Source organism: Notechis scutatus, chromosome 2 (genome assembly GCF_049901735.1).
Source record: "Notechis scutatus isolate UNSWTSFEM ecotype Mainland chromosome 2, rNotScu1.2, whole genome shotgun sequence".
NCBI lineage: Eukaryota > Metazoa > Chordata > Lepidosauria > Squamata > Elapidae > Notechis > Notechis scutatus.
Window position 1 is genome coordinate 88,757,544 of NC_142010.1, and position 14,817 is coordinate 88,772,360.

A 14,817-nucleotide genomic window follows, 5' to 3' on the forward strand; every position below is an offset into this window, starting at 1 on the left:
GCACCAGCACAGGAATGTATTGAAGTTGTTTACCAGTGTAAACCTTTCAGCTACCACACCTGGATTATATCTCCATCTGAAAACCTCCAGAGATAATTCAATAAATTGCAACCTGCATACACTCCAAAGCATGTTAAACATTTTCCACTTGTTTTATGGGAAGGGGCAGAATAAAAGGGATGATTTCAATTTCTGTAAAGAACATGACAGGTGTGTATCAACCAGGCCAGAAAACCACTCCTCATTACAGACTGACCTCATTTAAGAAGCTTCACCCAATCATAGATGCAGAAACATGTATGATGCATTTCTCCATCCAGAAACATCTATGATGCATTTCTCCATCCAGCACCATCCAGAAACATCTATGATGCATTTCTCTATCCAGCAGAAACAGACCAGACATTTAGAACTATGTAAGGATAAAAGATTACTTTCTTCAAAGCAAGGTACTGTGTCTACATTTAATAATAAATTAAGTGAGCATTTACTCTTTTTTATGAATAATCAAACTCATGTACTTGTGCATCATGTATTTTAGCAATATATGAACTTTGTTTTCATTCTCCAGCACTGTGCTTTAAACACTATTAACTTGTATAAGTTATTTTAAAAGATATATGCTACTAAATCAGCCAGTAAGTTATTTTTTTTAAAGATACATGTTACTAAATGGAATATTACTGTTACTGAAACATTAATTGCTGGGGTAATGCTATTTATTTGGGACTTGGTGCTATTTTGATTAGTGTGAAATGTGGTCTTTGTTATTGCCAATTATTTTGGTGAACCTCTGACCTCTTCTGGCAATATTCTTCCTCCCTTTTTTTTGTAAGAATAATTTAATTTTTGCATGCCCTTGAAAAGAAGTTGAGGGTGGTTTTCATTTAAAAAAAAACCCTAGAACTACACTTAGAAGTCTTGTTCATTTCAAACCATTATGGTATCAAAAGGGCGAAAACAAGCAAGTGATGTAAAGGAATAAGCTGGATAAATAGCTGATTTGACTGACAATCTGGTAATTGAGCCTATTATTGTGCAAGATTATTACATTCTTTGGAAGAAGGAAGAATTTTTGGCTCTCATATGCTCTATGAATCATATCCTGCTAGTGTATATCACTGCAAGACAAAGGTGGAATTAAGACAAACTCAAAGTTATGAAAGACTAGAAAACTAAATGGCCAATAAAAAGAACCACAGATGTACTCTGGTTTTCATAACCCATGATTTCAAACTTCAGCTCCTAATTCTAAGAAGCTAGATCTTTATTTTAAATCTTTGTGGTAGTTCACAGATATAATCTAAACTCTTGGTTGGTCGAGGCTTGTTGAAAATTTGGGGACATTTCATCCTAATCAACATTCTAGCAATTGTTTCTTGCAAATAAAATGCAGATGTTCATGCACAATACAAAACCCAAATGTGTAGATCATGCTAAGATGTTATCCAGGAAGAGAACTGGTTCAACACTCAATTCATCTTTACATAATGGAATGCAAATTGTATTGTTTGCATGGTCTGAGTACAGCCATAATGAGAGAAAATAAACTCTAGATTCATTGCCATTGTTGTGGCTCATCCAAGACATATTCATTGGCTGTTTAATTTCAGAATGGACAAAACTAAACATTAAGCAGGGAAGGCTTTGGAGTTAGCTGGCAAGAGATACCCTTGTGAAGTTGTACAGGTGGTCCTCAACTTATTACCATCATGGAGCTCAAAATTTCCATGGCTAAACAAGACAATTGTTAGGTTGCAACCATTTTGCCACAGTTGTTATGGAAATCATAGCAGTTGTTAAGTGAACCTGGCTTCCCCCAGTTAACTTTGTTTGTCATAATCAGCTGGAAAGATTACAAATGGTGATCACATCATCACAGGACAGTACAAGTGTCATAAACACATGTCAATTGCCAAGTGCCTGAATTTTGATCACATGACCAGGGGGGTGTTGCAACGGTTGTAAGAGTGAAAAATGGTCATAGGTCACTCTTTTCAGTGCCATTGTAAATTTGAACAGTCATTAAACTATTGGACTATCTGTAAATGCCTCTACAGTTTGTCCACCTGCAATTCCTTTCAACTTGTGGATATATAAATCAAGTAATGTCATAATTTTGAGGTTTCCTTCCATACCTAGAAACACTCTACCAATATGAAAAGGGGAAATAGAATAATTGACTCAGACCCTTTTAATGCTGCCCTTTTTACAAGCAAGCTAGACATTGAAAGATAACTCCATTTATTAAAGGTTAAAGGGTAAATCACCAAACTTTATCTTCAATTATTGCTGAAAAATGCAATCCTACTACTTCGACTCAAATTGCAGGATTGTACTCTGAAGCCAATAGTACAAAAAGAATTAGTACCTTAGATTAAAAAACACCAGCAGGATTAGCAAGGCAAAATGCTACATTTCATCCTATATTGTATGCCATTGCCACAAAGTTATTTACTTCCTCCATTCCATTTTTCTTACTTATCCTTTGTGTATATCTACATTGTGGAACAGTGAGTAATAGATACCAGATATTATAGGTTTAGTCACATCAGGGGTGTCAAACTCGTAGCCCAGGGGTGGATACATCATGTGCTGGCCACACCCACACCCGATTTAGCAAAAGGAAAAAAAAAGTTGTGATATGTCACATGACGACAATGTGGCATCGCAAGTTTGATACCCCTGAGTTACATGGATCACTTCAACAAGTTTTATGGATTTTATTTGTTATAGTATTTAAAAAAAATATTTATATCCTTTCCATTGTATATTCTCTATGACAGGCCCTCAAGTACTGGAAAACTGATACTATGTCATCTCTAGTGCTTTTGTTCATTAGATTAGGCATACTAGATCCTATTGTTTCGTATGTTAGGGAGCTTTTTATATCAGAATTGTATTTCCTGCTTATACTCTGAATAGATACAGCCTCTTTTAGAACCTGTATACCTTCTCAATCAGCTGCCATCTGGAAGAGAGTTGTGCCAGTTGCCTCTGTAGCTGTAAGGCCACAGGCAAAAGAAGGCTGGGCTAAAGGAACAACATTACACATGTATATTTTCTATCAGGGACTCCATCTGAAATCCTTTTTACCCTTAGCAATTTTAAAATTCTGCTTGTGGGAATTTTGTTGTTTATAAATGAGGGAGCCAAATAAATACCATAACCTGAAATGGAGAGTTTTTCATTCTTCAAGGAAATGAATGTCACCTAAAGGAAATGAGCATTCAAAGGCCAAATGAAAAGTCATAATGTAAATGATATATCAGGAGCCGGTTTCTTTATAAAACATCTTATTAAACAGCAAGAGAAGAGCAGCCTCAGGGAATAGTCAGAAACTACAAAATATACTGACAAGTATGGGTCTAATATATTAATAATTTCTGCAAATTAGAAACAAGGGATTTGATGAAACAAAGGCAAGTGATGGGGCCAACTCATTTGTTCAACTCAATTTGCAGCCTAATTCTCAGAGGTATTTTGGAACTAATTCATTCACTGCTTTCAAAGATTGTTTGTATCTGGAGGATGACAGCATTTCCACTGAGTGAAACAGGAAAGGAGGTAGGATGCTACGGAACCAAAGTTCTACTTAATACAATGGTTTCTGCTTTAATAGAGAAGCTGTTCTGGGTTCAATGAATTGGTTCCTTCTCTCTCACATACCCCTGCTGTCAAGTCTCCAACCAGCAACTGAGGGAGCTCACCAGAGGTGGTATTCAGCAGGTTCTGACCAGTTCTGGAGAAATTTTGAGTAGTTAGAAATACCACCTCTGACTGGCCCCGCCCCCATCTATTCTCTGCCTCCCAAGTCCCAGCTGATGAGCTGGGTCTTCTTTTGTTGCCCTGCACAGGAGAACGGAGCTGGAAAGGAGGTCAGTGGGGTGGGGAGGGAATGGGATTTTGCAGTATCCATCCCCTGGAGTGGGATGGGAATGGAGATTTTACAGTACCCTTCCCCTGCCACACCCACCAAGCCACACCCATCAAGCCACGCCCACAGAACCAGTAGTAAAAAAATTTGAATCTCACCACTGGAGCTCACCCCCTTGCCTCCAAGGTGCCCATCAAACAACTGTCTAGAAAAATATCATGTCACAGTTTCCCTCACTCTCTTTTTCGCTGCTTAAGCTTCATGGGTTGGATTTCACTTACCTTGACTCCTCTGAACCCAATCCTCTTCTTCTCTACTACTACTATATGTCATAAAAACCTGGCCTCTGTTTTTTTTTTGTCTTAAACCCTTTGGGAAGCCATTTTCTATGGAAAGTTGGAAAGTTATTAAGAGTGGTTCCAAAGAGGCTTATAGAAATGTCTCTTTTCTGCACAGCTGCCTGGCAGGGGGAACAAAGAACTGGCAAGGAAAATATTGAGCTGAATGTTGAGAAATCTCAAAGTAACTAATATTCAGCCCATCTCTGCTTCTGCTCCCTGGATTCTCCTTCTGAGGCACACGGTTCTCCTTCTCCTCCTGCTACAAGTTTGAAGCTGCCCAACATGAATCATTGGGCTTCCCTTTTGCAGAAATAGTCATGAGAAGGCAAAAAGTGGAACACTGAAAATGGTAAATGCTGCGCCCCACTCAGATTAAACCCATAACCCTAAATTCAGAGTAACTGAATATGGAAAACAATGTTATTGTTGTCTTTCAGACTGGGACCAGGATATAATTTTGGGGGTGGGCTGGGGGATGAACTCTTCAGATCCATACATAGGTGAGAAAATTTCATCTCCTCCAGGAAATAAGTTCAAGTGTGAAAAGTCCAATTCAATTGCATAGAAATTTTGCACAGCAGGACTTAATGAAAATAGACATCTAAGTAGCTATGTGCCCTGGTCCAATTCTCTTATTAGAAATGGTGTACAACAGCATAAGAAAACCCACTCAGCATAGGTTTAATATCTCTAATAAGTGGCCACCTTTTAGCCTCAGGAAAGGGATAGGTATTCATCTTCTTAAATTACTTTTTAAACCAATTTTTCTTCTTTTCCCCTCATCTCTCCCCCCTCCCCCCTTTTTTTTCAGCAGAAGGGGAGGGGGAGGGTGGTGAAAGAAAGCAGAGGCAATCCAGATGCCTTTGACGGCTTTGATCAGTTTCGATGCAGACAGCCAGGCTGCCTCCTAGCACCTCTTTAACTACAGCTTGCCAGTAAGAAAATGAGCTGTTTTAACTCTGCAATTATAGTGCCTGCTGAATGCCTGTCATCACAGCAATAGGAACCTGATCTGAACTGTATATCCACTGGAGAGAGAATTACAGCAACTAGGGCAGAAAGTTAAATACCCCCTATGGCTGTGAGACTCGCATAAACTGTAGAACCCACAGAACTGCCAACCCCCCCCCCCCAAAAAAAAAATACCCCTCTCCCCCTTCTCTTGTAGGCACCAGAATCCTTGATATATAAAGCATAGGCAGATGGTGCCTCCCTTGGAGTCAAACTAGGGAAGCCCAGCTTTATGGAAGGGATGCCCTGTTTTGGATGCAGCGATGCTAAGGTGCATCTTTTTCCTGGGAAGAGTGGTCCATGCATTTGTAAGCCACAGCAAGGGAGGGGAGAAGAAGAGAAAGGCAGACTCCTGAGACCGAAGGGGAGAAGAAGTCCTATAGTGCAGCGAGGGATTGGATGGCTCCCTTCTCTGGTCTGCACAAGAAGAGAAGCCCTCTTGTCCAGGGCTGCCTTTTAAAGGGGAGGAACGGACTGAGATAATGCCTCCTTCCACTGACTTCATGGCTATGTCCATAGGTTTTGCAATTGCCTTTCTGCCTGGTGTTTTCTTGAATCCGATCTCTAGTTTGCAGTCCTAGAATTCTCTATCAGCATCTCATCCAAATATCCTGGTGGTCTCCCATCTAAGGTTTTGTTTTGTTTAGCTTTTCCACTCAGATCAGCTGTAGACTGCTCAAAAGCAGAGGATGTTTTCCTCAGAGCCCTCCCTAAATGCAAGAGTTCCTGCTTCAGTCTCACAAATGCTCTTGGCTCCTAGCTGGCTCAGCCAGAGGGTTCACCAAAGCCCTTGACTCAGATAAGTCTTACCCGAGGACTGAGGCAGAGCTATTGCATTCCCATCTGCCAAGGAAATTATTCTAAACCAGGATCCTTTGCGACCTTTTTCAGGCCAATAATTGAACTTAGCCCTTGAGTGAGTATTTTGACAGGAGCCAGGACAAAAAGCTTCATACACCTATCACTATTACCTGAATATTTCATAATTCATAATAGATGCCATGGTGACATTTTAAACACAGTAGCAAATTTGGGGGTTTCTGGGACCACATTGAAGATTGAGAGGCCCGTAGAATAACTTTGGACCAATCTTTCTATACAATCCACCTCACAGGACATGAACACTAGGCGGAAAATGGAAAGAGGAATACGGTGAAAGAGAGAGTTGTGAATTCAAAGTGGGAAAGGAAAGCTCTGAAATGTGAAGATACGCCCCACTTCCTCAGATCCTTGGGAATAGATTCCTTCCCAGTCTTCTCCCTTGTCTCTCAGTTTCAAAGTACTGCTGCTTCCCTAGACTTCTTTTGATTTTTCAGTTCTACACAAGGAGTTGGGCCAAGTAAAATATCGCCTTCCAATTCAGAAGCAAGGAAAGGAGCCAGGAAAGAGGATAAGCTGTGCCACAGCCATAAGTGAAAAGTAGTTCAATTGGCTTTTGAAAAAGCACCTTTGGGAGATGATGGAAATACCTAATGGTTATGCTGATTTGTTACTGATGGTTGGGTTTTTTTCTTTTTTACTTCAGCTGCTGATTATATGTGTATTGTTTTTATAGTTATGTGTTTATAAAATGCTTTTAACTGTTGTTAGCCCCAGAGTCATGAATATGAAATGGACAGGTAAGAGAGAGCGGGAAAGAAAGAGGGAAAGTGAAAGAGAGAGAGAGAGAGAAATAAATAAATATTTCTATAGCTTCCATGAAGTTGGTTGATGACTATCTTTATGTGGTCAATGGACTTTATATATGATTACATTACAGACTTTGTTCCTAAGTAGATTTGTAAAACCTCATTTTTACAATGGCAAAAATGGTAAAGAATCAAGTTGGAGATGCTTTCATTCAGAAGCCCTTTTCCCTCTCTGCTGTCAAGGGGACATGAAATATGGTTAGCAATGGATATCACAAATTATTTGACTGAAGGAGGCAGAAAACACAGTGGAATTTTGATAATATGACTCTGGAATATGACTCTGAAAATGTCATATCTTGCATACCACGTATACAGTGTGTACCATCATAAATTATATTATGCAAATCACAGAAACTTGTAATGGCATTAAATGAAATCCCAAAACAGTGTCTTCTGTTCTAATAAACTGGCTATGTGTCATTATTATTCTTAATGTAAGCTTCTCAGGGTCCCCTGAAGTACGAGGTAGGTGACAACTTTGATAAATAAATAAATAAATTATTCCACAGAGTTCTTCCCACCCATTCTTTTGCACAATAACTTCACCTAGAAGAATTTTTTGGTTGCAATTTGTTTCCAAACCCAGAATGAGTGCTGTATACCACATTTAACTTGTGTCCTCAAAATATTGAAGGATCCTGACCATATCATCCAAAGATGTTGGCATTTATTTGTAATACAATTTTGCCTGCAAAACATTTAGTCAAGAGTAGGATTTAGAAGTTGGATTCTGCTTTGATAGAAATGGAATCTCTTCCCTTCTCCAATTTGATAGAAAACAATTCAATCATAAAAATACAGAATTGATCCATGATAAAATTAATGAATCATAGCTATTGATCAGTTGAAAGCCCAAGCTGGAAGTTGTTGCTAAATGGTTGGATAAAAAACATTAGACATTAATCTGAAGGACAAGATTATTTCCTACTAACTTTATGAACAATGCAGACTGTATAACTTGTTTCTTTTCTTATCAAGTTCTAGAAGAATTCTTAACAAGGCAGGGATATCAGGAGGTAAACAGCACAATGCTCTTCTGATGCGAGTCCTGCTGGCTGCTGTTGATGAGAGTTAAAGTCCAAAGGCATAAGATTGCTTTTCCTTGCTTTAGGCTAAGATTAAGTTGGTACCCAGACTGAATGTCAAAAGCAATGGAACATTCCATAATGGGATTGCCTAGACATATAAGTGCTTGGTTCTGTTAAACATTATGTAGAAGAATTATACAATATTTTAAAATTTTATTAATAAGAGATCCATGCTGCTGTAAGAAGCTGCTTCACTATGTTGTCTAGTGAATAGGTTTTGCATAATAAAAGAGACTTCTTGTTCTAAAAATATCCTGTTTCAAATATATATATATATCAGAATTTATGTTTGTTATTTATGTTTGCCAGAACAGTACAGTATAGAGCGAGATGAAGGTCAGGGACCATTCTTTTCTGGCTTGCAATATCAATCAAAGAAGAAGTAGAACCTTGTAAAGTTTCCTTTTTTCTTTAAGGTGAGCTTTATAAGTCCCCGTAGCTCAGGGTCATGGCCCATGGGCCAGATGCGTCACGTGCTGGCCCCGCCCCCACCCAGTTTAGAGAAGGGGGGAAAAGTCCCAATATGTCACGTGATGACGCCATGACACCGTGAGTTTGACACTCCAGCTGTAGCTCATATACAAATTAGAGCTTGTCAGTTTTGCCAGAAACTCTAGTTCAGTCTTTCCCAATAGAACAGCTGTAAGAATTGCTTAATGAGTTTAATTCCACAGTACTGATTTGAAAATCTGGGATTTTCTCCACTCGCCTACATATGTACTTAAAAACAGCAGCAGAAAAATCTCTAAATTCAAATAGTCTATTAAAAGGGAGACGTTTTTAAAAATATATTTTCTAAAGAGTAATAAGGGAAAACTTCATCAAAGTCACTTGTCTGAAATGGTATAGCATCTCCCACTTGAGCAGGGGTTTGGACCAGAGGTGGTATTCAGCAGGTTCTGACCAGTTCTGGACAACCGGTAGCAGAAATTTTGAGTAGTTTGGAGAACCGACAAATACCACCTCTGATTGGAGATTTTACAGTATCCTTCCCCTGCCATGTCCACCAAGCCACGCCCACAGAACCGGTAGTAAAAAAAATTGAATCCCACCAATGGTTTGGTCCAGGAGACGTCCAAGGTACCTTCCAGCTCTATTTTGATTGATTGATTGACCTCCAGCCATAGTAGCACAATTGAATTAGGTAGTTGTTAGTTTGGCTTTGCCCTGTTGTGGCAACATTTTGGACTTTAATTTACAAGAATTATTAACATGCATGTTCTTCTAAACTTTGCTACCTATAATTTATATCAAGACTTCAAGTCTAGTGGACTTCATCTCTTGGGGAAGGGAGGTGGCTAACATAAGGACAAAATCTACAGCTGATTTGCAACAACAAGGTGTCAATATACGTGGTTTGTCTACATTTGGACTGTTTCCCTCCCCAACTTAAATCTATTCCAGGTCTGATGAAGATTTCCTCCTCCTCCTCCTCCTCCTCCTCCTCCTCCTCCTCCTCCTCCTCCTCCTCCTCCTCCTCCTCCTCCTCCTCCTCCTCCTCCTCCTCTGTTGTATCATATTAATGCAATTGTAAATATATAATTATTTTTCCAGTAAGCTTCACATAAGCAGCAACGGCATACCTGGAAAAATTAAGTAGAGCAGCTTGAATCACTTGAATCACACTCAGTAGGCAGGGGTGGAGGGGGCAAGAGATTGCGCCCAATCCAGGTTGCAAGGAAGTTTAAATGGATGTCATTTTAAAAAAAAACCTGGAAGAATCTTGTATCAAATATGTTGTGGTTCTTTCTCTGCGTGGTATCTTGTAAACCAGGCAAAACATAATGCAAAATAGAATCCTTGCTTTCTGTTTTGGCCTGGCTCTACTGGTTTACAAGGCTCAAAGCACAGCCACAATTATGTTTACTCAGAAGTATGCCTCAGTGCATTCAATGGGCTTCATAATGCTTAGTTAATGAGGAAAAAAAAAAGCACTCACAGAAAGGCCAACGTTTTGACATTTCAGGGTGGAGGCTTGGGAACATAACAATTTATAGGACCTATGAGTAATTGGCTAGATATTCTTTAATAGTGTGGATGCATCAGTTCCTTTGATCTGAGTGGAAACCACAAATATACATGTGAAAATGCATGGGTGGGGAGAAAGTGAGCCATAATTGACTGGAAATGAAAAAGAATTGTGTTTTATAAGCTTTTAAAGTCTCAAAGAACAGGCAGTTTGTAACCACATGGGAAGAGTGCAATTGCAGTATTCCACATGCTTTACTTTCATGGGTTATGAAACTGGCATCATACTGGCATAATAGCAATAGCAATAGCACTTAGACTTATATACCACTTTATAGTGCTTTACAGCCTTCTCTAAGCGGTTTACAGAGTCAGCATATTGCCCTCAATAATTTGGTTCCATCCTCGGAAGGATGGAAGACTGAGTTAACCTTGAGCCTGGTGGGATTTGAAGTGCCAAATTGTAGGCAGCTGGCTGTAGAAGTAGCTTGCAGTACTGCACTCTAACCACTGTGCCACAGAGGCTCCTAATACTAATTAGCTGTACAGAAACGAATATTCAATTTCAGATTTTCAGCAAGTGAAGGTATCTTTATTTTCTGGTGGTAGTGGTGGTGGTGACACCAATAGAACTAGGTTATATACATTTGATCTATCCCAGCCAAAACTTGTCTCAGTATGTAGGAAATGTCTTATACCAGGTTATCTCATTAGCCCATCTAGTTTGATTTACCATGGATTCAGGATGGAGTTTTTGTAATCTTCCCTGGAGGAGCGGAGGCCCATTGGCAGGGTGAATGGCTAGAGGAGGGCCAGCAGAGGAGAAAATCTGGAGGTAAATGGGCGGAAGTGGAAGCCTGGAGGAGAAGGAGGCACAGTTAAGGGTAGGAGCCCGAAGGTCCCATTCTGTCCAGTGGTGGGATTCAAAAAATTGTACTACCAGTTCTGTGGGTGTGGCATGGCTTGCTGGTGGCTTGGTGGGCATGGCAGGGGAAGGATACTGCAAAATCCCCATTCCCACCCCACTCCAGGGGATGGATACTGCAAAATCCCATTCCCTCCCCACCCCACTAACCTGCTTTCCAGCTCCATTCTCTTGTGCAGGGCAACAAAAGAAGACCCAGCCAATCAGCTGGGACTTGGGAGACAGAGAATAGATGGGGGTGGGGCCAGTCAGAGGTGGTATTTGCCGGTTCTCCGAACTACTCAAAATTTCCGCTACTGGTTCTCCAGAACTGGTCAGAACCTGCTGAATACCACTTCTGATTCTGTCCCTGGAAATGTCCAGATGTAAATGCAGGGCCTTTTGGCATTGAGCTATGATCTTCTTTTTAAAACATTCTCTCTGCAATTCCAGGCTAGGATACCTATTCACATTTACAACTTAATTTCTTATCATTTCATTTCTTAATGAATCCCAGTATGAGAAGTATTCCTTTGAAGTATTAAGATATGAGACAGTTTGTAACAGCTGATATTGTTCATTCATTTGAGGATACTTTGGGGAACAAGATGGGTTTTTTATGCCTTTAACAGTTAGGGGACAGGCAGAAATAATATGAGAAAGCTTTTTGTCTGTGTGTCTATAAAAATACAGAAAACTTCATATTATTTATGGGGGCTGCTGATTAATACCTCCACACCACCAGCACTAATGGAGATCAATGGTTCTTGATATTTAAAAAAGTGCCTAGCTGAAAAATATTTCCACTTTTTAAAAACTATTTTCATTTTGATAGAATGAAATTACCTTAACATTGTTATTTAACAACAAACAAACAAACCCAAAACAAAACAGGTAAGAAGATAAAGCTGATAAAATTCTTATATGAGAGATGTGGGTTTGTTGAATTTTCTTTAGCTATCAGATGACCAATGGATAAATGTGAGAATCTCTGTTTCCACTATGCATTTTTTTCCACCCGAGTTTCTCAACAATCCACAAAATCTGAAAACAAAGTATAAGAAGCATAAGAAATCTCCTCCCATGGGGCTTTTCCATACTAAGAAATTTGGGATAACATGGCCACTGGAGAATGATGGAGAATCCATGCTAACAAATCAACAGCAGCATCTCCTACTCTCATAATCATAAAGTATAAAATACCACCCCCCCTCAAAAAAAAAACACTGAGGATGAAGGGGGAGTATCCAATCTTTTGCAGGAAAAGGAAACTGAGAAAATCTGGCATGCAGTTTGATTCTTCCCTCTATTTCTAAGTTTTATTTATTAACAAAAACTGGGGCAAATAGAGTAAGTGATCCCAACATCCCCTTCTCATATTTACCTAATCTTGGGAGAGCCAGAAAATGTGGCTCTCTAGAGGGAATTTTGGGAACAAATAAGATCATGTTATTCCCTGAAGGACTGAATTCAGTTTCATTAATTGATTGCAAAAGATTATATTACTACCGCAAACTATTCTGAGTCTCCATAACTGCAGCAGAGTATAATTTGTAGTCATTAAAAAATTAGTCTTTATGCAAATTTAGGTCTTCTTTTTGGGGGATGAAGAGAGGACCCTAGAGGTTCTTTTAATCTTGTTCCCCTGACAGGAGCTGGTTTGGGGCCTAGCTAGCTAGCTTCCACAAGAAATCTTCTCCATTATGCATCATATAGTATTCTTTTAAAATTGGAATTAAATATGAAGTGTCAACCATGTTTGGGAGTAATGGAGTTTAATCTCATTAACTTTCTTTCAATTATTATTAGCGCTGTATTTTTGAAATAGCTCAGGTTGTTAATTGTAGTCTCTCATTTTAATGATTTGTTTTGGCTACAGTCCATCAATAACCACCATCAGATTTGACTATTAGAACAAATATCTCCTTTATATTTTTTCCCATGTTTCTGCAGCTAATACTAAAAGGATATGTAACCAATTATTTTCTATGTATGTCCTAAAACCTGTTTACTTATTTACTAGTTTAAATACCACTAAATGGTATTGGCAAAACTCTACTGAATTCTGAGTACTTATTGCTCTGTAAGGATCACCATCTCATTCCTCACTGAGATGCTAATATCTGTGGCAATGAAACCTGATCTGAAATGTTTGAAATGGAAATGTTGACAGTCAGCAATTGCTGGGAATGCCATAGCATCATACACCTAACCTGTTTGTTAATTTTTATTTTTTTCTGCAGACTGAGGTGCCCTCTAGCGGGGAAAATGAAAACAAAATGGTTAATATTGTTCAAATAAATTCACCCAGAATTCTCATTGCACAAATGACTGGGCTCAAATAATTCTACTTTGGGACACATTATGTGAAGACCCACCTCTCTGGAGAAGATTTCAGTGCTGGAAAAGGCCAAAGGAAAGAGAAGAAGAGGATGATTAGCAGCAAGGTCAATGGACTAAGTTACAATAGCAATGAATATTTGCTACATTATCGGGAGATCTGAAAGACCATGTTAGGGATAGGTCATCATGGACTTCTATGTACTTCTTAAGAGTCAAAAAGATATAATCAATCGGTTTCTTTAATACTGGCATTGAATTTATTCCCTTGATTACAGGGCTTAGATGCCGCTCTAGTAATAACTAGCCCTGATCTTAGAAATAAGCAATATCAATATTAAACAAGATATTAAGCAGCATAATACATTTGGCATTAAAAATGCAGTCCAGGCCTGGGTAGACCTTCCTTCCAAGTGATCTTTTTCATCATCACCATCATAGTTGCAGTGAAAAAGGATAAAACCCTGATCTGTATGAAGCCCACAGGAATGCTATACAGTGTTACCGTGGTACTCAACTGCTTTGAAACTCAGTGAATTTGGTACTCAGGGCATTTTGACATGACAATTCTGTCCCATCATTTGTTTGGTACTCAATGCACAAGCTAGACTTGTTGATATCAACTGTCTTGTGAGTTAATACATTATTCCTTATTGGGAAAAATGGTTTGGTATTCATCATTTGTGGTACTCATTGTGCCTCCTGGAACCAATTAATGATAAATACTGAGGTATCACTGTATTTCATTAGGTGATTTTCATGTAGGTTTGTTGCAGTTGACATTACTATCATGCTATGATATCACATGGAACTTTGAATGCTTTAAAGTACCTCAAATTCTATTTTCCAACATACATTTCCTCCTAACCCCAGGAGGATTTTAATGATTTTAATCCTAAAATTGTTCCTCTTTCTTTCTTACCATCTTTCTTTTTTCTTCTTCCATGTCCTTTTTCCTCTCCTAAGATCCACTTTTGATAATTCCAAAAAATGTTCAGTTCCATATTCAGAATCTTCTGTGACATTTACTTCCTTTACTAATTCTCTCAATCTTTCATTATGAATGATCAATCATGATTTTTAGTTTATAACATTCCTTTTCTGTTTGTGCATCTGGATGGACTAATTCTTAAACTACATAGTCAAAGCAAACATTATCTAAGTTAATAGCAAATAATCAAATACAGTAGATAAAATTCAATCCAATTAGATTTATTATTTCATTGAAATCTATATTGCATAAAGTTCTTAACTCTATCTGCATTGTTCCCATCATTCTTGGATATTAAATGATCTGGAATTTACATGCTGAAAAGTTTCCCAACCAGGCTGCTGACATGTTAAATGTTCTTTGCAAGTCATAGCTAGGATTTACACAGTCTCTTTGGGATCCAGTGTTGTGTGCAATACTTTCTATTGGAAAAATCAAAATGTCATATGATCCAAAACTAGTAAAATTTGTTCCTTTCTTCTAATAACTAGAATTTAGTTTTTAACATCAGTTGTCTAATTATTTATAATATTTGATCTTTTTAAAGAATTAGGCATCACTAAAATGATCTACAGGTAATCCTCAAGTTATGAATGCAATGAAGCC

General features: G+C 38.6%; 1 long non-coding RNA gene across 1 annotated transcript in view; it reads left to right on the top strand.

Annotated features, from left to right (window-relative positions):
• LOC148132122 (uncharacterized) overlaps positions 1-14,145 on the top strand; it is a 31,756-nt gene extending 17,611 nt beyond the window's left edge. The window contains exon 3 of the long non-coding RNA XR_015747303.1: positions 13,124-14,145. This is a non-coding gene — a long non-coding RNA (uncharacterized LOC148132122). The remainder of the gene's footprint in view (positions 1-13,123) is intronic.
• The last annotated feature ends 672 nt before the right edge of the window (positions 14,146-14,817 follow it).